We start from the raw sequence: 22,282 nt of genomic DNA, 5'->3' as shown, positions 1-22,282 counted from the left end.
ATTTGCGTAAAAAAAAAAAACAGAATGACTAAGCACGGAGTGATTGCTATTCCGTGACACTTGAAGAGTATTCCTCTTTGTTATACAATCATAATGAGAGCTGGTTGACACATGTTGTATTTTTAATGTGCTATTCCTCACTGATTTTGTTGGTCAATCGGTTGCCGTACGTGAACAAAACAGATGAACAATCTAAATCTGGCGCACAGCCCCAGTAGTGTCAATGCATAGTCAAGTGGGACGAACATACTGGTCCCTTGAGTGTAATATGGTACTCTCCCAGGCGCATGTTGAGGCTCCGGCCAGTCTTGTACTTTTGACCAAATATACACATGATCAAAGGAATAGACTACACAACCCTGGACATATAAAGGACAAATTTGGTGGTACTTTTAACCAAGCAAGCCTCCCTTGTCATGGTGTCTTTCTCAATTTGTTTGTGGACTGCTATGCACATTAATAACCAGAAAAAATCAAGTAAGCAGGATCTGCACGACATTCCCCAAGTGAATTGAGAAAGGCTAGCAGGCGAGCGAGGCTTTCTTAGTTAAATATACCACTAAATTTTTCGGGTGTGTGTCAGAGGCAGGGTACTGTATTCCTTTCACATGTGGTCAAATGTACATAGGGCAAACTGACCGATGCCTAAATATGTGCTTAATATATCGCCATATTTCTCTCAAAAGAGCAGTATGCTCATCCGTCTTGGCCGTGCATTGCCGCAAAAGGACTTCGGGCCAGCTTCAGATCGTTCGCCTATTTTCCCCCAAGGTGGAAAATTGACACGAGAAATCAGTGAGGCATACCGCATATTATATATCAAGACATGTGTGAGGCAGCCCCATTGGTAATGCATGGGAAAAGGTGCCCTTTTAAGATGACAAGGGATAGAAATTAGTCCATGCCCACCCACTTACTTTTTTCTACACAAATACTGTTTAAATAAGCGCACATCAGTGTTCTGTGTATTCCTTCCATCAAAATGCCAGTTGGTAGCTGAGGTCAGTCTATGGGCTCCCTTCTCTCCCTGTGTAAATTTTGACCTGAAAATTTACATAAACTGACAGACAAATTCAAAAGGACACTACAAATTTTACCTAGCGGCCACGACTGGTTCTCAGAAAATGCACAAATACAGTGATGGGTATTCGTTGGCATACTGTAGTAACAGTGGGTGCAAGCTGGCTTCGACATTGCTGCCGTACTTCAGCTGTCACATGGCTACAGCTTCATATTTCATTTCAAGAAATTCAAGCTCATCAAATGTGTATTTGCGAGTGGCAGTTATTCAGAGAACAAAACAGAAATAATTCCAAATAGCATGGTTCAACAAAGGTATGCACGCTGCATGCTTAGAGCTGTCACATAGTTCGAATTGTAACATTAAAACAGCCAGAAAATACGGAAATAAAAGCTGCAGCATAGCTTAAAAACAATAAAAACACAATAAGAATTGAAATATACTGTGTGCAAAGCAAAAATAAAATTTAACTTGCAGCCAAGCGATTGAAGCGAGGCAAAAATACTAAACATCAGGACATGTTAGGTCTACTCGTAGTTTTATATAAAACACGACAATGTGTGCATAATGTTATGAACACAAATAAGCAGCAAGTTCAATAACATTGAATAAATATTTAGCCTACTTAATAAGCTGCGTTAAGTAATATGTCGATAAGCTTATACAGAAATCATACCGAGATCGTACTTTCTGGTACAAATACTACACTTCATACATACCTGACATGACATCCAGATTGCACGCAGTGCTGCTGTAGCCATGGCCATGCCTTCCCTGCATTTCCCTGTCATTATGTGGGCACTGCTGTGGGCCACAACCTCACCACTACAAAATGAGTTGTGTGTTAACTTACGGCATTGACACAATAAAACTGTCATATTTTGAACACATGCAAGGTGCATGTAAAAACAGTCACGAAAACATGTCTGCAGTTGTGCAAGGTGGCAACTAACCACAAGGCAGAGTCATTGATGACTGTCATGATAATAGGAACCCCTTCATCAAAGTAAAATTTTGAACATGCCCGCAGCTGCAGCACATTGCAGGAAATGTTTGCTCACATAACAGTTCAATAGTGTGCTTTCATGACTTAATTTGGAGAACTTTCCCCTGTCATGTTTAGATACGTCAAAGTGATGGCAACACCCCTTGCTTTGAAAAGAAACCTATACTAGTAGCAGCCTGTCAATGCTTACATCCCCCCCCCCTAAAACTTCTCGTAAATCGAAAACCTTGTAAGCATAGATTATCTACAACGTCGAAGAGTTCAGAAGCCAAGAGACGTAATTGCAGTAAGAATCAGTGAAGAGACAGATACGTCGTTATTATGCTACTTCAGCAGAAAAGCGGGAGCGCACGCACAGGTGCACATGATGAACCCGATAATTTCCCAACGTAATCTTTCTCACCGGAAGAAAACGCTAATCAGGATATTCAATTTCGCGTCGACGCAATAAATTTGCGTAACTAAATTCTGACAACCAGCAGGCCGCATGCATAAGCACACGTTTCACTGCTGTCGTAGGAGCTCTATTTCCTACGTTCGCAAGGCACGCTATGCACACGCGAGGAGCACACACAACACACGTGTAGTTAGCAAGCACGATTGCTTACCTTTTCAATGGTACGACGCTCTCCAAGTTGCCGGTGCTGCGACGACGATGTTATTCCCAGCATACATGCCGCTGCTTAGCGGACGAGCTGAGACACGCTAACAATACGCATTATTTCTTTTCGACGTCCGCCCAACTTTCCGCAACAACCAGAGAAAAGGGCAACGGCATGAAAATTGTTGGTTCACACTATCCTGGCGCGCCACGCATACGGCGAGTTTGCAGCGAGACACAAGGTACCTTCTGGGACTTTTGTGCGCGCTAACTACCTCCCATTTCATTACAGCAAACGCATTGTATCAACTTACACACATGGCCGGTACGCTGAAGACGGAGGAAAAACAACAGCGCCACCTGCATACTTGTGAGGTTGTTGTGGCCTCCGTGATACTTAGATTATTAGCTAGTACACTCATGTTTTCTACCGTGTTGCGCCCAACTACGTATGGACGTTGCGAGACAAAACAAACCGCCGAACATTGTATATTTTACGCTATAGTTTATCGTAGAAAGAAATTCTATGAAGTATTTTCAATTTTGACTCGCTTCTGCCGTCTACAGCCAGCAAAAGCATGCCCTTGGAGATTGGGTCATGTTATCCTTTCAAAGCCGTCGCTGTGGCGTGATTCGAATGAGTTACACTACCTGCCCCGTCACATCGTTTTAGATAGCTCCCTGCTGTGGTTAACATCAACCTCAGAAATTGTTGAAACGATCTCTTAGGTACTGTGCAATTTGCGTTGTTTCAATGTGCATTGTAACTGTGTAAGTCAGAAAGCATGAAATCTACGATGGTTCTTCGCTCGTGTCGCGCAAGTTACACCCATGTCGTCCGTACCTTAATTGCATTCGTGCCATTTGAGCCTCTGGTGTACTTCTGATGCTAAACAACATTAGACGACGCATTTCTGATGCCTGTATGATGGCATATAAGGAATGCATAACGTCCTAATCATAAACTCATGGTTAATTTTCATAAGGGTAGGCGAAATGAAAAGCCATGACGTCACTGCGCACCACTTCGTTGGCGGCCTTCGTATAAAGCTCCATGACGCCACGACGGCCGCACATTGCCTAGTGTCTGCGCCGAGCACATCGTTTGCGCCGCGTAAATAAAATGAGGGCAGCTTGCACTTGTTGTACAAGGCAGAAGAAACAGCGTAGCTGGGGGTCGAGCAAGCTTATCCACCAGCCTTGCACCACCCTAATTAGAACCGTGATTGGTTTGGGGGACCGACCAGAACGGCCAGTTACGGCCGAATATCTTGGCATAACATAGCATTACATAGCAAAATTTTGGTAAAATCTTGGCATACCATAGCGATACAAAGCAAGAACTCGGTAAAATCTTGTGTTCTGCCAATTCCTATGAAAGAGCGATCAACCATAATTTTTTTGTTTGGTGAGGTCATTGCGTGGCAGCAACGAACTCCACTTGGACTCGTCTGGTACCACGCGCGTTCAACCCGCGCCGGCCTTCTTTATATCAAGCGCTTAAGAAGCCTTGTGTTGCCCTCTTTGGCGCATGAGTAAAGCCCAATCTGTGCGACGAAAAGCGAGAGATTGAACGACACTGGACGGTTTCCACATCTATTGACAAGGAATTGTGCCTCGCACCAGTAAGGACTCCTAACATAGCAACGCGCAGCAAGGGAGCACGTGTCTCTGAGTGAAGGAGGGAGAAGGGAAGGCTCCCTCATTGTTGCCGCGCTGATGGCCCCACTTATTTAACTCTTTCCCTACCGCGGTCATTGGGAATCGTTAGCCCGCTATCGATAGTTTGAAACGCTACTTTCGATATCTTCCGCGCCACTCACGGACGCACTGCTAAATAAGGAGGCTAACTACATTATTGTTCTCTAAGCAGTTCGCGTTTTTTCCCGCCCGGCGGTAATTTTTTGATCGCTTTCCGAAGTTTCGCGATCGTGAATATACAAAGTAAAGACAGCAGCCTCCGGCAGCGGCGCGCGCCCTTCGAAAAATCGTAGATCTCGTGATTGCGCTGCGTATGCGGCTTATTTTATCGATGGATCGAGGAGCAGCGAGTCTGAGGATGCTGCCTTTTCGTCAGACTTTGAGTGCGACGACGATGCAAACCAGCCCGGAACATTGGCGGTCGCAGCCCAGCACGCCTGCATGTTCACTGAAGAATTTTGATTTCTTCAGAGATAGTGCCTACTAGACGACAATACATTTTGTATATCTAAAAATTTTTGTTGCATTTTTTATTAGTAGATACAAGCGTGTATTTACAAACTATTTTCAAAGTTATCCCACAATGTTGATTATGGCAATTTATATCTTTTTTCTGACGTATATCTAGGTAATAAAACTTTTATGCGTGAAAAGTGCACTCATTCTGCTTATTTTTATGTCTAACATAAAATATCGAGTGCAGTAGTTCCTTCTCAAAAAAGAAGTAGGGCGTAGCCTACAAAAAAATCACTGTCCCAGCAGTAGGGAAAGATATACACGACTTTCAACTCTCTGAAGGGGCAGAATTCGGGGAGGGTAGGAAACGAATAGCTCGCTTCCCCAAAGGCTGCGGTTGCGTTAGCCAGGATCGCGCCGAACACAAAAGGTAGAAGTGAGGAGTGCTTTGCTCGCCGCGGACAGCGATGGTCGCCGCAGCGGCCTAAACACTTTCACGTGCACGAAATAGCGCGCTCAAGTGGGGTAGAAAGGGGGGGGGGGTGATCAGCCAACCGCCCACCCCCCAGTATCCGCCTCTGTATGTGTGGCAATGTAATTAATAATGAAGGTAATTAGTTATATATTGCTAATTAACCTACATTTCTTTGGATTTATCGTGCTACTAATGTCAGCCTCTGCGAATAACACAGATAAAGGACAATAATTATGCCATCCGCTACAGGCGACGTTTACAAAATTCCACAACACTTAACAATGATAACCCCGTAGAACCTCGCAGTACACTCGAGTCTGTCCAGAGTCGCACTGTGAGATTTATTTACTCTGACTATTCATCCTAGATTTGCGTCGTGAAGTCGCTTGACCTTGAATATGTTCTCGGCACGCCTGGAGCCGTTGTTATGTACACGTTCCTGCATGTTTCTGCCACAACCACGCCGACACTCACAGAGTCAGTTTGAAGAGCAGGCACCAGCACGCACACTTGCACGCACAAATGCCAACGGTCGCCGACAGTCGTGGGCGCGCCCACTCATATTTGCACTTATTGGGGTTCTCGGCGACTTTGCCCTTCTGGCTTTTGCCGTTGTTTTGCCCGCGAAACACGAATTGTTTATCACAGAGGCGAGTCGTGACAGGGCGAATGTAAGTTGATCTCAGCCACAATTATATTTTTGTAAATGGGCGATAGGCTTGTGCCATATCGCGGAAACGGCTGAAAGTGCCGCCGTGTAGCCCTTCTGGTTTTTTGAAGGTGAATGAACAAAAACATTGACTGGTGACCCAGAAAAACTCGTCGATGCACATGCTGTTCTGATCAATGGGCGTGAGCGACTGGCAAAGCGAACCAAAGCGTTCTGCGTGCATATATTGCGTCACTCGTTCGGTTTCGTCGATAAAGTTGAAGGCTGCACCAAAGTTCGCAATGTCACGAGTTGAAGCAATCATGCCAGTTATTGCAGTCATTTCGCAGGTGCCCTTTTATAAAAGGGGCGCAGACGTATAATTTTCTCCTACATTACGATCAGCGCATTCAACATGCGCCATATTTGACTTTTGTGTGAAGAATACGGTAGGGCACCTGATGGTGCTAACCGAAAAATGTCACCTGAAACACTTTCCGACCTGTGGTCGAGTTCCAGTAAGAGTAAACGAAAGCGATCTCATAAAAGTAAGAACACCTGCAGCAGTTTACATTTTATTGTGTAAACTAAGAATCATCTCCGGAATTAAATTACCTAAAAAAAGCGTCGACCATTCTTTCTTTCTATTTTAGTAGATCGGGCAAGCGAAAGGTGGATACAATAGAAGCATTTAGAATGCGCTGACATATGGGATAATGTATTTGTTTTGAATTCTGAGCGTGCTTCTTGAAAAATTCTTGGCAGTCCATACTAGGTCCCATCGCAATGGAGGAATTCCGCACACGCAGATCATACCAGAAGCCTAGTAGAAAAGAAAACGTAGAGACGCCTTTACTCTGTACTAGCATAAATGAATAATGAGACATTGTTGGTTAATTCAAACAGGTTGAACGCGATAATAGTTTTTTAGCGCAAGGAAACGCTCGACACGAGAGAAGGTGCACAGGACACAGCTTCGGTATGTGCTCATGCCCTAGGTAAGTGGTAGGTATGGTTTGTAGCAAAATTACCAGCAATTCATTTTCAAGTTTTAAGTGGAAGAATGGTGACCTTGGATATTTCTGTCGTCCGGGTAATATAACAGTGTGCTTGCATCTTGAGAGGGAACTATGTACAGCGCATGTGGTAGGAATACCCTGTACATAGACAGCACATAGGCGGTGTTCAGTAAGGACACATTTAAAATTGCTCAATATCACGGGTGGCAACCACGTGGGCCAATACTGGGTGAAAAACAAACTTGAAAGCATGCTTGAAACCACCACCAACCGAACAACAAGGCGGGCAGCGTCGAGGGCATCATTCACCCCTGGTATAACGCGTTCGAGGTATGAAAGTTTGGATACTAGACTAACGCCATAAGTGAAAAGTCATGGCAGTGCAATCCAGGGCCGTGATTGGTTTGATAGGGGCATGATATTAGACTGAGTCGCTTCTCCTGTGGTTGTATAGCATTTGAAAATACAAAACCAATTAAAAACAAGTTAGTCTAGTAAAGTCCCACGTTCTTTTTTGCTTCTGCGTCCTGTCGGTCCTCGACGTTTGCGTGTCAGTAACGTTTTTTTTTTCTCCTTTTTTTTTTCTAGCGTGGCATAATCGAGCGGTTTCGGGTCATAAACCGCAAAGTACGTGGAGAACTCTGCGACCCTCCCTCATCCGTTATTATTCAATTTGGTAAATATAATGTATGCAATTATGATAATTATACAGTTACGCCGTGATCTGCGTCAACCCGTCCTGTCCTTACAGGATTTACGTTCTCACGTACCATCCCCATTGTCGACGAAACCTAGTGCATTTCCATCCTTCTAGAAGACTATTTTTCCCACTCATCCTCATCTAACCTTCGCCGCACGGTGCGAATAGCGAAGTCTTCATAGCATCTGTGGCATACGTACCTCCAAAGATCGAGTTAAGTGTTACGTTAAGCACGGCGCAGCTGTCGTTTTTGCTTGCGAAGAGTAAGATTTCAGCACCTTCTTTCGACTGCCCTGTTCACGAAAAAGGAAGCAGATAGAAATTATAAAGTTGTCGTAAGGCACGAAGCTTCAAAAGTGCTAGCAGTTTTTCCCGTTTCGTGAGCTAGCTTTGATAAACGTAACTAATTTTGCATAACCACAATCGAAATAGCCGACATTAATTCAGTGCAGTTACATTACTGGAGTCAACACAGCGGTTGAAGCATGTGTCTAAGTATTTCTACAATAAATTATTGTGTGATAAATTATTTAGAATTCTTTTTTTTTCTTTTATGTATTAGTCCTAATAGCATGGTGAAGAAGCGTTTTGCTCGGAAAACATGTAGCAGCTACTGTATCGTGCAGTCAACGCTTCAGAGCAAAAACAGTGCCAGATTACTGTATAATTTTTATTTATACTACACTGTAAATTATGGCAACAAGCGCAATAGTTCTACAAAACGTTAAATTGTTATATCAAATAAGAATGCTGTATAATGAAGTCAATAATTTCAGCTTTTTATCAGTCCGTATCCAAACACAGGCAGTTAGTGGAAATTAAAAAAAGAGATTAATAATGGCAATACATGTAATATGTATCACATTTCTCTTAGTATGCCATAAGGACTGTAGAAAACAGTATTGTAGAGTTAGGTACTCCACAGTAATTACACAGGTAGTCATTTTAGACAAAAGAAGAAAAAAAAGACGGGAGGTTTCGTGCAGTTTTTCAATATACCGCATACATGAAATATCAATGGATAGATGCAAAACACAGAAATACGCATCAGTAATATACAAAAGAGAAAACTAGACATTTAGTGAACTAAGCAAAATATATACATAATGCTAAATATCCCGGTGTGTGATTCTTTCAACGCTATGTCACTATATAACAGGAATGCTAATGGAACCTTGAAAGTATTTCGTGGTGCTGATGCTTCACAGGGATGTCCAGAAACCCATTTTATGTCAAAGGACCGGTCATCAATCATTTAAGCATCGATCCCAAAACACGTCTATGCCACTTGTATCGAGCAAACATTATGATGTGTTCTACATTTTGACACAAGCTTCCACATTCGCACCGCGACGTCTACGTAAAGCAAAGCGCCTTCATATGCGACTTCTAACAATTAAACAGACTCTAAAAAGCAGAGCAATGTGAGCTGCATCAGTAATGTACCCTTCTACAATACCAAAAAGATGCTTTTATTTGGCCATTGGCCGATATCAGCCGAGTACGGGTATCGGCTATATTACGAAATAAAGCTTCACTAAAAGAGTGTGGAGCAGCCTTCTCTTGAAGGGAAAGCGTTTGAGAGAAAGGTGACATCATACTCCGCTTGTGAGATCCACGCGCAGCGCACGGCTGCATAATTTGGCTGAGATGTTCACAGCAGTGTATGCTCTCCGAGAATTCTGTTTTTTCACTAAGCCAGAGATGTTATTCAGGGCCTCTTAAACGAAAATCTCGTAAATATTGATTTACAACTTCGTAGTCAGGTCGCAGTTAACCCCCTCAATAATTGAATTAGTGCACGCATTATTTTCTTCATAATTTCCAAAGCTCCATTTGATTTCTATTGCGTAAATTAGGTCTGCTACGTTTTCATATATAGCTTTTATGCGGTCGCCACCTTCCTTACCACGTGTGTCGTACTTCTTCACAAATAGTAATGTAATTTCTCACCTTTCTACTAGATACCACTTCAAATCAGTTGGAATACTGGATGTTAGCATGGTTTTATTTCAATGCAAAAGCGGTGATGACGAACAGCAACACTTCAAAGCTAACACCAGCTGAAAGTGACAACTACTCCCGTCAGAAACAGGCATTCGTAAATTAAATGCGCAAGTGAGTTCATTACAAACGCGAAATGCTTCGCTAGAAAAGGGGGGAAAAGGCTTTACAGCGATTTCAGAAATGAAATATGAATAAAAAAAGTACGACTACCTGGTTCACCATATATAATATAAAATGGATTCTCTTTCCAGTAAAAATCGCCTTTGACCAGATATCTTGTCCTATCGGGAAATTAAATATAGGTAAATATATGGCATTCAGTTTAGAAGTATTAGAATGCTCTTATCATACCTGTTTCCATGATAACCATTGTAATACATTGATGTGTTGAAGTAAATTGCTTCATCTGTTATGTTCAACATCTGATCCACTTTGCAATTAATTTTAGATCGAATAGTGGAGTTGTAGGTCCAAATTGGTTCCGTCGTATTCATGAACTGCAAAAGAAACTAATGTCGTTAGGGTGTACTAAAGTCCCACATTGGCTAAATTACAAAGAGAATCCACATCTACCATGAGACAACCATACATTTTAGTTTTGAAAACTATTACTTTTCTGGTAATATGAATTAAAGCCTACTTGACACTTTTTTTGCAAAGTAAGAGGCAGCGCAGTCCTTGTTAGTTTAAGCATAAAAGTGTTATGCAAAAATAGCAAGAATGCAAGGTACATTTATTATTTAATAAGGACGCTGTTATAAAAATTACGGAATGCCGAGAACACTGCGTTGACAGGAAACTGAGAGACACATTTTGAAGCATTGCTTTCCTTAGGCCACTTCCAAAACTTATTTCAGGTGCCCTTCATGCTTCTTTACGGGAAAAGTGGTATGAACGAAGCAAGTGTATTCTGAAAGCGCCCTCATACCGTCGTCACAAAATAAACCCTTTCGTTAGGTTAAAAAGGGATTCCACGTGGCTGTGTTTTAAGATATCCATTCATAGGTATTAGGAGAATGTCTTTATTAAAAAATAAACGCTGCTCGTCGAATATCGTTTTGCTAAATAGTCAGTATGTAAACACGTAAGCTTTTCTTAATTTAAGTTAATGCTGACGCATGGAAGGCCGCCTTACAAAGGGTAATATGCTAACACACATCAAAGGGGTGTCGACCTCTCTAGATGTACCAAAGAACAAATTCACAACTTTCCTTACCCAGGATGCTTGCATTGCTGTTAGGCTGGCCTACGTCAATTTGTTCTGAAGGCGTCCTTACTAAGGCGTCATTGTAGACTTCATTGATGCTCCCTTAACGGAAAGCAGCCCCAAAAATGCATGCATGCTTCCATTTCTCACGTTTTCGCGCTGAAAGAGGGCTTCTCGGCAATGCCTTTCAATGCTCTTTTTCAATGAACGAGGGATTCACCGCGATTCTTTCCCTCGTGACACTTGTCTGCTCACGCGCGACTACTTTCCGCTGGCAGGCTGGCTGGCGAGAAAAAAAAATGGCGGTGGCGAGTTTCGGTAAGTACTTGAATAGAACTAAAGGTATACCAACATTCCTCTTCGCCAAGTGTCTCCTTCTACTTGTCTCGAAGCCAACCACGCTTTCTCTCGTCGCTCGCTCTCGCAGTTTGCTGTTTAGCTCCGTGGTGCGGGCAAGCCCGCAGTGAGCTCACGTGTACCGCGTTGGGGAAATGTATACTCTTAATTCACTTTTCGCTTGCATTTATTCTCCAGTTCTAGCCATGTTTCTGCCGCCGTCATAGCCGTCGGCGTCGCCGTGATGTTCCGTATAAAATCCAAGAGATAACAACCTCGCCGCGCGCCGTATGCTGTATGTGCTAGTGAAAGCTTGCGAGGGTGAGCCGACGATGGTGGCTCTCAATCTTGGAGTGAGAGCCACCATGGAGCCAATATCGAGTGAGAGCCCCGGTGCCTTGCGCACGCCGTCATCCGTCGTGCGCAAGGCACAGGAGGGGGGGGGGGGCGGAGGGGGCTGAAGGGGGTTGTATACCAGTGGGCCTCTTCGATTTTCGGAGTTCTGGCAGCCCGCTTGCAGCCATACGACAGCCAGCTCGTTCCGGTCCTGATAGGAAGTCACGTGGGCTGGGATCGCAAAACAACCCTATCAGCATGGCAGCAGCCGGCGTGGCCGGCGCGCCCGCGGGCGCACTCGGCGTAGTCTGTCTATTTATGAGTTGCCAGCTTGAAAATATGTAGTTGCATTCGGGAATACGACCACTTCTGCGAGATTTCGCGTGGCTGGGCACTGCACGCGTGCAGGTCACCTCAATTTTTACAGTGCAATAAACTAACTGCCTGTGTCGCGTCTGATGCCAGGACATGAAATCGCACGTAAGGATCGCGGAAGCGATCGCTCGCGGATGCCCCGAGGTCGTCAGCCACCGGTTACATTATAAATCATTTGACAAGCCACAAAAAAGCAGGATGTCGGGTGCGTCTTATACGCATACAATTTCGTGCCGACATGCTGGAATTCAATTTCAGAAAGTTTGTTTCGACTGATGGTGCTCCTGCGCCGAAGGAGCTGGGGCTGCGGCTGGCGCATGAAAACGCACCCCTCCTACGACCATCGAAAAGCTTCACACAAAAAATAATATTGGTTAATCAAGTGAGGAGGAGGAGTAGATTTTAATGAAGAGAAGGGAGGAGAGGTCCACCTGGAGAGCGTGTCCCTAGCCTGCTACTCCTCACTGGGGAAGGGGAAGTGGGAGATACAGGGAGAGGTGGGTGGCAGGTGATTATATCGTACAATGAGCTACTATTTAGAACACATACAATACGCGGTTGTGCACTTTTCACACACTACATGCAGGAGTAGTGTTTTCCACCCAAAACTTCATCGTACAAACGCATTTCGCACACTGCACAGGTCCTAGAGACGACCGTCTAAGCCCGTCTCACAGATGAAGTTCAAAAGTGATCTTATGGTGCCCTGGGCATTATCAACGCTTCTCCACGCGCCTAAAACTTTTGCTTCCGAAAAGGGGCGGGAGTTTCTTTTCAGAATCATGCGAGCAATAATTAAGCTAATGTATGTGTGGCCATTACTTATCTCTACCCGTGCATTCATTTAATATCACCGGCCTATATATAGTTATAACGCATCAGTTTCGAGCTGCCACCCGAGCATGCGATACGCCTTCGCTAACTGCAGAACAAAGAGATATCGCCGCATACCCGCGGGCGATGTGAAAACGGATACCACCAGATGAAGATCAACCGAAAAGGCACAGCAATGTGTGGGAATGAGCGTGTACATCTTCGCGGACAACATGCGTGGAAGACGATGAAGATTCCATGCGAGCATGATCGAGAGCGCCACCATAGTATTTTTATTAATTTATTTTTTTTTACCTATTATTTTATAGATTTTTTCTCCCCCTCTCACAAAATCTTACTTTCTAAGCTCCAGTGTTCTAATCGTTAATTTCCTTGTTTTATACACCGAATATAACCACCCGATTCATGGCCAATGCCCCACTGTGGGTATGCGCCACAACCACTCAGGTCAAGAACTATAACATCGAAAGCGCCGCGCGCTGTTCACGGCCGGGAAGAAGCACACACAAAAGAAAGCTTCAAATGATTTGCCGCCACTCGTATTGCACCGCCTCGCAAGGTCGAACGGTGCGTTAGAACCATAGAAAGATGCAATCAGTAATGCAATCAGCGATTCACGCACCACGCCGATGTGTACGCGAGCGCTCACAGAGACAAAAGTCCAAAACTACATCAGCCGGCGCGGTGCGCGCTGGCGTTCGACGCAAGCCAGTTGGCTGAGTGAGGTAAAAGTCCTCATGCACCCGCGTTGCAGCCCGTCAAGTCCCCACAAAGATGGCCACGAGCGCTGACCGCCTCTTTTACAGCGTAAGCTGTTGTGGGCTCATTCCAATAGCCGCTTCGCGTCGTGATGAAGCCGCCGCCGGTGGCGTCCGCCGCGTAACCGCTATCGCCACAAATGCGAAAAACTACCTGATTCCCACCGAGATCGAACCCACGCCCGCTGCGTGGAAGCGGGATACTCTACCACTGAGACAGGCAAGCTATTGCTATCGGGTCGCTGAAAATACCCATATATAAAGCAAGCACGCAGGGGGAGACGACTCGAGCCTCCGCCAGTATGGTGGCGCCATCTAGGTAAGATGCCTGCAAACGCAGCGTCCGCAGGCACAGACGACGATATGCGATTCAGACGAGGCGCGCAATCAACGCGCTCCAGAGCTGCCGAGCCTCCGCCAGTATGGTGGCGCCATCTAGTTAAGGTGCCTGCAAAGGCGGCACTCCCGACATGTGTGTTGCAGTTGTAAGGCTTGATCGGGCTCAACAGACTGCTGTGCAGAGAGCATTACAAGCAGCATCTCGCCGTCGACGTCGGGCGGACAGTTCTGATCGTTCTCGTCAAAACGAGGCGAACAGACTGCCGCGAAGACCCCGTTGTGCGTGGTGCCCAAATTGGAGCTACTCTTGAGCCACTCCACCAGTTTACGCTGTGACTGTGCTTCGTGTGCCGTGCAGGCCTGTGACTTTTTGTCGTCTGCTAGCCAGAGAACTTCGAGAGAGCTGCCACACCAAAATCGTCCTGGCTGGTTCTGGCGGCCCGTGGGTGGACAGAAGCGTCCAGCCCTAGCAAAACGAATGCGTGGCAGAAGCGCGTCACGCGGTGGCCATAGCAAACCGAGAAAAACGAAGGCACTCGGGCTGGCTCTGGCAGCCCCCAGGTAGCCAAAGTTGGAAATCGAAGAAGCCCAGTGGCGGCTGAGTATGGCGCAGCCGCGCAGGCCCTATCTTGAAAGCGATCTGCGATGGGGACCGAGTGAGCTGAGTGCTGATAGCTTCGTGTGCGCTGTGTCCTCACCGCTTAGCTCATGCTAAAGCGAGAGGCAGCACGAAGGTCAATTCGCTCGCTGCTGCCGCCGCACTTCCTCACTCCAGCCTTTTGACAGCGAGTGCGCGCGGTAATCGATTGAGATGGGTTCATGTTTGCTTGTACGCGCGTGACATCATGCTTGTTAATTTAGTTAGTATGCAAATGTTTGCATGTTTATGCGGCTGATAAAACTACTATCCATAACTCGTGCACCTGTCAACTATTTACTATCACACCCGCCGCGGTGGCTCAGTCAGCTCAGGCGTTGCGCTGCTGAGCACGAGGTCGCGGGATCGAATCCCGGCCGCGGCGGTCGCATTTCGTTGGAGGCGAAATGCAAAAATGCCCGTGTGCTTGCGTTGTAGCGCACGTTAAAGAACCCCAGGTGGTCAAAATTTTTACGCAGCCCTCCACTACGGCTTGTCTCATAATCAGAACTGGTTTTGGCACGTTAAACTCCAGAAAGAAGAAGATTTGCTATCGCAATCTCTATTTCGTTTTTCGGGCGGAAATGCGACTTTTTGTCACATTCCTGCCGTATACTGTGTGAATTGCCCGGCGCAGTATCCTAGGCTTCGTTAGGCGGGTGAGATGTGTACGACCTATTTGCTCCTTTGCAGCCGGCGAATCAAAAGCTGTAATGCTTTCATCTGAACAGCAATTGGCGACCGGTTTGATGGCGGCTATTGCAGAAAGTAAGAACATTAGTGTCTGCGTGAGCAGGCCCAATGTTAAGCAGCTCTGACGGAGTCATTAGAACGGGCACCCAGCAATCCTAAATGTAACGCGGTTATCACGTGGTTACTTTGGCCCAAATGCTGGGGCCCTTGTGAACAACTCCTATACAATATAAAAAGCTAAAACAAAATACGAACTGCTTACGTTTGGAGTGCACTGGCAATTCAAACAAAGCCGAAGAAACTTTCACGCGATAATGGAGCAGTAGATCGTCCGTATTATGCAGCGCTTGTATCGCAGCCTTACTTCGCAGAATTCTTATTATGGAACGTATTCGAAAACAAGTGCCTTCGGTGAACTTCTAGCGGCAGTCATACCAACCAATACACACGTCTTATGTACAATTTAGCCGACAGCAGCGTGTGCACGCGTCCACTCACGGGAGTCAAACGTGCGCCATCGAGGGCCTTCAAACCGCGTGATGTCTAACCCATTAGACGCGATGCAACCCCAGTCTTGCACTGTTGCGTTCTTTAGATTTTGTAACACAGATTCACGCATGAGGAACTTGGGCAACGACAATAGCGGCAGCGCAACTTGTGCGAAAGACGCTGCTCGCATTGCCGTCTCGAACGCAGTATGCTGGCTGCTGGCGCTGGCGAGTGCTGAAGCCACTCAAAACAAAAACAAAAAAAAAAGAACAAAGCAAAAGGCGTGGCTGGCAGCCTGCTTATTTCCGTGGTGACGGCGTGAGTGCGACCACGTGGCTCCGCACCACCAACAGGCAGGCGCGGCCTCCTCGCCTTCCCACTCTCGCTGGCTTGGTCGGCAAGATAAACGAATGCAGCTTACCTTTACACATATTCAGTCACACAAAGGGTTTCTGAAACATTTTTGTCGTACTTCTAGTCATAAGGTACTATCAGGAAATACTATCTCACAAGAGTTTTGTGTCAGTGCGCCATAATAAACCAGGTATGAGTGGTTCAACATTCCCCTCATTTGAATCTGTGGGGTTATCAGTCAACGTTTACACCGTGTGGCCATCCCTACGTCCAAGCATTTATCCGATGTTCTATTTTTGTTCTTTTTTAGGGGGTTGCTACCAAACCGTAAGGGTGTATATATATATATATATATATATATATATATATATATATATATATATATATATATACGTGTTTAGAGAGAAATATAGATTTTATTCTGCAAGTATTCCGCATCTGTACATTGTCATCAGACGTACGAGCGTCCTCTTAATCGCCTGGGTGTGTGGCCATCGTCATCCTGTGTGAGCTGTGTTTTCAACGAGTCTCTCTGTCCGACTAAATAAAGACCATCCGCACTACTTCCCCAATTTATATATTGCGCTAGACGTGGCTATATCAGATTAAATGTGCGAGCATCGGGTAGTTGGTTATTCAGTTTAAGGATGCAACAGCGCTAAACACGTGAGCACAGTTGAAGGCGCATGAAAAACGATACTTTGCGCTGTCTATCAGCTCATTTATTATTGCGACAGACAGACATTCAGATATGGTAGAACAAGTCGTCAAAGGCACATCGAAAGCATGTAGGCAGGAGTCGGTCACCGTCATTAAATGGTGCATGTACGTGCTAAATGCGTCGTGCACGATGCGTCATGCCGATGCTTTCGTGCACAAACGCGCACAAACATGCATTTGTGTGTGTTTGTGCGCGTGTGTGTGTGCGTGTGTCTTATATAGTTTGCCTTAAATTCACATCTTGCCATTAGAGACATTCTATCTTGCGTATTATAAATGTAAACACTCAAACATGTAAAATGTGCATAACCATTCGCTTGAAAACAGTTACATTATTCCATTCTTCGTATTACGCAAACGCGAACTTTAACTACACTTGATAGTGGTCATTTTCTTGCCTGTCCTTATGTCTGTTCCCGTCTCTCTGGTATTTCGCAATACCTCCTGCGCAGGATAACAAAGGATAAGGATAGAGGGATTCTGTCTTTTGCGTGGTGGTGGGCGGAGGAGGGGTCGTCTGGCTCATCAGGAGGTGGGGAAGGCGGTGTTGGAAGGGTGTTCGGGGTGCTCTAAAACGCTGGATATGCGCTGCCTCCTTGGTCATAACGTCATGGGGTGACGCAAGCACTGTCTACCTACTTCCGGTTGATTTGAACACAGTTTTTTCCCGCGTCTCTTTTCTACGTAGTTTTTCTCGTTAGGCCTAAATTACATGGAGCGAACTTTCTCGACGAACTTCGCGGGGCAGATGGAGACGCGGCGACAAGACATGCGGCGTTCGCTAGCTTGCGCTACATGAAGCGAAAAAAGGCGCAGTTTCGCCTGAAAGGCGAAGCATCAATTGCGATAGCAAATTAGTACGGAACTTTACGGAGTAAGGATGGTAGTTTTTTCGGCTGCATAAAGTTGTACATATTTGCTTGCTAAGTGAATTAGAGTACGCCATCGCCTACTCTAGTTCAGTTATCAAGCAAATGTGTCCAAGTTTGGTGCCCGGGACACGCGGGGGTACGGCAGAACGAACGCGTTAGCTCGAGGGTCTACTTTCCGAGCGATGGCATCCTCTTCAAACCCCAAACCCTGACACAATCCCTCACAAAATCCTATCATTTTAAATGTAAAAGATATCCTAGCTGATCAGCACGGAGTCCGCAGAAAATACCCCGCAGCCTTGCCTACAACTTAGCGGATAAGAGGCCACCGATTGGAGCAAAATACAGACCGGGGTATTCCCCCATCTGAAAATGCAAAATGCCATGTATCGCACTCGCTATGGGGCCAAGTGCCTTTGGTGCGGTGGCATACCCACCCTTATACATGTAGCCTGGGAGTGCACTAAGCACCCACATACGCCAACTAACAATACCACAATGGAGCAATGGGAGGCACAGCTCGCCGGTTCCGACTTGGCAAGAAAAAGTCCTTAATTAGCCAGGTCAGGCAGGCGGCAGAGGCCAGTGGCGCCCTGGACTGAGGGGCTCAGACCACCGCTCCTTAAAAAGGTTGTCCTGTCAAATGAAGTTTCGATATATAGAATAAATGATGTGGTTTTACGTGCCAAAACAACGATCTGATTATGAGGCACGCCGTAGTGGGGGACTCCGGAAATTTGGACTACCTGGGGTTCTTTAACGTGCACCTAAATCAAGTGCACGGGTGTTTTCGCATTTCGCCCCATCGAAATGCGGCCGCCGTGGCTAGGATTCGATCCCGCGACCTCTTCAATATATATATATATATATATATATGAAGTGAGGTTATGCCGGGATCCAGTAGTTGAACAGGAACATGGAGAATGAGGACGCACGTAAGCAAAATACGATACTTTATTTCCAACGTTTCGACCGGGGTCCCTGACGAAGGCTGGAGCCCGGCCGAAACGTTGGAGATAAAGTATCGTTTTCTTTCGTACGTGCGTCCTCATCCTCCGAGTTCCTATATATATATATATATATATATATATCCCTATTATGCAGCGCTTGTATCTCAGCCTTACTTCGCAGAATTCTTATTATGGAACGTATTCGAAAACACGTGCCTTCGGTGAATTTCTAGCGGCAGTCACACAAACCAATACACACGTCTTTGTATAAATTAGCCGACAGCAGCGTGTGCACGCGTCCACTCACGGGAGTCAAACGTACGCCCTCGAGGGCCTTCAAACCGCGTGATGTCAAACCCATTAGACGCGATGCAACCCTGAAATAACAAGCATGGTATCAGCCTGTACAAGCAAACGTGAATCGATCACACTCGATAACCGCAGACAACCACTGTCAAAACGCTGGCGTGAGCAAGCGCGGCGCAGCAGCGAGCGAAGGTTCGTGCGGTCAATCGCTTCAACGGAAACAGCGGCGAAAGCGACGTACAAGTACGCAGTTGGTGGCAGAGTAGAAGTCGCACACGCTCCCTCCCACACTGCCTTGCCGCTTTCCTGCATTCACGTGGGAGAGTGAGTCGCCAGTTGCCCTTGCACCCGGTTGCAAGATACGCATTTGGTGCCGCAGCAAAACGTTGCCTCTTCTCTTTCCCTCCCATCCACCCACGGTCTTTCACAAGACAGAAAAATCGAGTTTGCTCTCGGCCGTGTGTTCGCTCTCCTTGAAAGCACGCGTCGCTCGCGCGCTTTCACTCGCACGTAAAGCATACAACGCGTGGCGACGATTTTATCGCCATTGGGTTTTATACGGAACCCCACGACGACGGTGACGACAATGAAGACGGCGACGCCGACAACAGTTTTTCGATTGGAGTGTCCATATATTTGCTATTGCAATAAAACATGCGTACGTTACCCGAAGTTCCTGTGTTGCTGCGAGCGTATATGACATGTGCGAACTGCAACGTAAATATTTGACATGTTATTACGATAAGATAATAACTTGATAAATAATAACAAAGCACATACAGCACCATACACTTGATTGTCAGCTTTTGGAACTGATACAGGGTTGTCTGTGCTATTTTGAACTCCAGCGCTCTGTGAGACCGGCGGCGCGGATTTTGCGTCGCCTGGAGAGATGCACACTGCGTGGCGCCTTCTTTAGGCGCTTTTCTTCTTCCAGATGGGTATCGCGCTCTCTCTCCCTGGCGTCTTTTGCTGCCTGTCATGCTGCCTTCAGTCCATTTTCATCTTCTAGCTGGGCGGCGTCCACATGCACCACTGCACAGTATGGCTTGCTGTGGTGTGGTGTGGTGTGGTGCGGTGGGATGTCCCGTTGCGAACATGCACTAGATCCATTTAAAGATTGTGGCTAGTATCATCTCCAGCCAATCTGGAGCCAAATTCACGAAGCTTTTGTTTCGTAAGTCCGCTCTGCCATTAGCTGGCCGCCTTCCCTAATATGTCTGGCATCCGGATTGGCTAAAATTATTTCTTGCGAAAATTTCTAGCGTAAGACGTTTTTGTGAATTCTGGCCCTGCTTTGCTGGTAGCCGTTTCATGCTAACATCTACTCTCGATTACGGGAGTTTTCATTGAGCGTCGGCGTCCATCGGCTGCCGTCGCGCAGCGTGTGTTCAAATAAGGATACTTTTTGGGACGCCCCGACATTTTTTTTTTCTTTTCCGCGATATTTCATTGAGATAGCACTTATGTGGACACTCTAGGCGCATTTCCGCCGAAGGGGTTATATAAAAAGTTGCAGTGGCTTAGCTCGGCGATGCCAGGATATACGTAGCGTTAGCAAAGGTTCAGCTGATTATTCTTAGCTGTCCTGGTTGTCTCCTACGCTCAACCGCTATTTGCCAGGCAACTACTTCGGGATCCGATGAGTCAAGCTTCTCCGTTTTTCTGCGCTGTTGAGCAGCATTTGCGCTCTCCTTCTCCATGGCTATACCACACTGGCAAACGCCAGTCAGAAGCGCAGCGGCTCCAGCGCAGTGTCAGACGGCGACTGCACAGCGAGCGCGCGCCGGCGCCAGTGCGTCTACCACGGCTACGACGTCACTCCTCTGGAATGCGCAGACCGGCGGCGGTGATTCGCGCGCGGCGGCGGCGGAGTGCGCGAGAGGTGCCGGCTCCGGTGGCTCCGGTGCGCAAGCCGTGTGACATCACTGATACTTGCGCATGCGCAGCACGGCTCTTGATGTGCCGCGCGAAACGGGCTTGGCTAGGCCAGTGTAGCTAACGCTACAAAAGTTGCAGTGGCTTAGCTCGGCTATGCCAGGATATACGTAGCGTTAGCAAAGGTTCAGCTGATTATTCTTAGCTTTCCTGGTTGTCTAGATTATCAAGGATTAGCTTGATTGTCATGCTTACTGCTGCTCCAATGACACACGCGCGGTATACGTATTATGTGGCACATGTATATTTATTTTTGCTCAACGTCACGTTGCTTCTCTATTGCCACAAAGACGGCTCGGTGATCAATGAAGTAACACGCGGCCGTCTCTATGGCCTCAACACAGTATTTGGAGTTGTCTGTCTGTCTCTGATAGACAAGATCAATGGTGCTTCCCCATTGGGTCGTCTGTGCAGTTGGAAGACTGGCTAAGTCGAGGTTAAACTTGTCCTTCAAAGGAACACAAAGAGAGTCTCCAGTTCATTAGACGACGGATCTGAACGAAGGGAATGCGTGGCGAAAGTAAACGTTCGGCCACATCGTTCAGAACCGGTAGACCTGCCGGCATGGCCGGGTAACGATACCCATTGGTAACGCTAAAGAGTGGAATCTTCTGCTTAACGAGAAAGTTCTTGCACGTTGTACAAACCCGCGCCACGGTTTCAGCCCACTGAGGCGCCGCCGCTAAACTCAACGTTTCACGCATGGCACTACTCAGCGGCGTCAAGTCTTTCATGTGCCATAGTCTTTCGCACACGTCGCACACATATCCATACGGATTGTTTACGAAGTCCGTCTGGAAGGTCCGAGTCGCACTGGCGCTTTCGCTGAGTTTCACAGTATATTCAGTCGATCGGCGAGCCTTGACGTCATCGACGGCGTTTTGTTGTTGCTGCAGGGGTGGTCGGGCACGTCGCTCAGCCTCCTGGCGACGCCGCTTTGCTAGACGTTCGTCCCTTTGCTCCAGTGTCTCCGCAGCACGTTTAGCCTTCTTCTGTTCATTCCTCCTACGCTCAACCGCTAATTGCCAGGCAACTACTTCGGGATCCGATGAGTCAAGCTTCTCCGTTCTTCTGCGCTGTTGAGCAGCATTTGCGCTCTCCTTCTCCATGGCTATACCACACTGGCAAACGCCAGTCAGAAGCGCAGCGGCTCCAGCGCAGTGTCAGACGGCGACTGCAAAGCGAGCGCGCGCCGGCGCCAATGCGTCTACCACGGCTACGACGTCACTCCTCTGGAATGCGCAGACCGGCGGCGGTGAGTCGCGCGCGGCGGCGGCGGAGTGCGCGAGGTGCCGGCTCCGGTGGCTCCGGTGCGCAAGCCGTGTGACATCACTGATCCTTGCGCATGCGCATCACGGCTGTTGATGTGCCGCGCGAAACGGGCTTGGCTAGGCCAGTGTAGCTAACGCTACAAAACTTTTCTAGTGGAAGCCTATGGCAAGTGGCCGCTTTGTAGTGGCCGCTTATGAGAACGAGTGAAGCCGCCGACGGCCGTATTGCTAG

The sequence above is a fragment of the Dermacentor silvarum genome, chromosome 7 (genome assembly GCF_013339745.2).
Source record: "Dermacentor silvarum isolate Dsil-2018 chromosome 7, BIME_Dsil_1.4, whole genome shotgun sequence".
In the NCBI taxonomy this organism is placed as follows: Eukaryota; Metazoa; Arthropoda; class Arachnida; order Ixodida; family Ixodidae; genus Dermacentor; species Dermacentor silvarum.
This window is presented reverse-complemented; position numbering follows the sequence as displayed.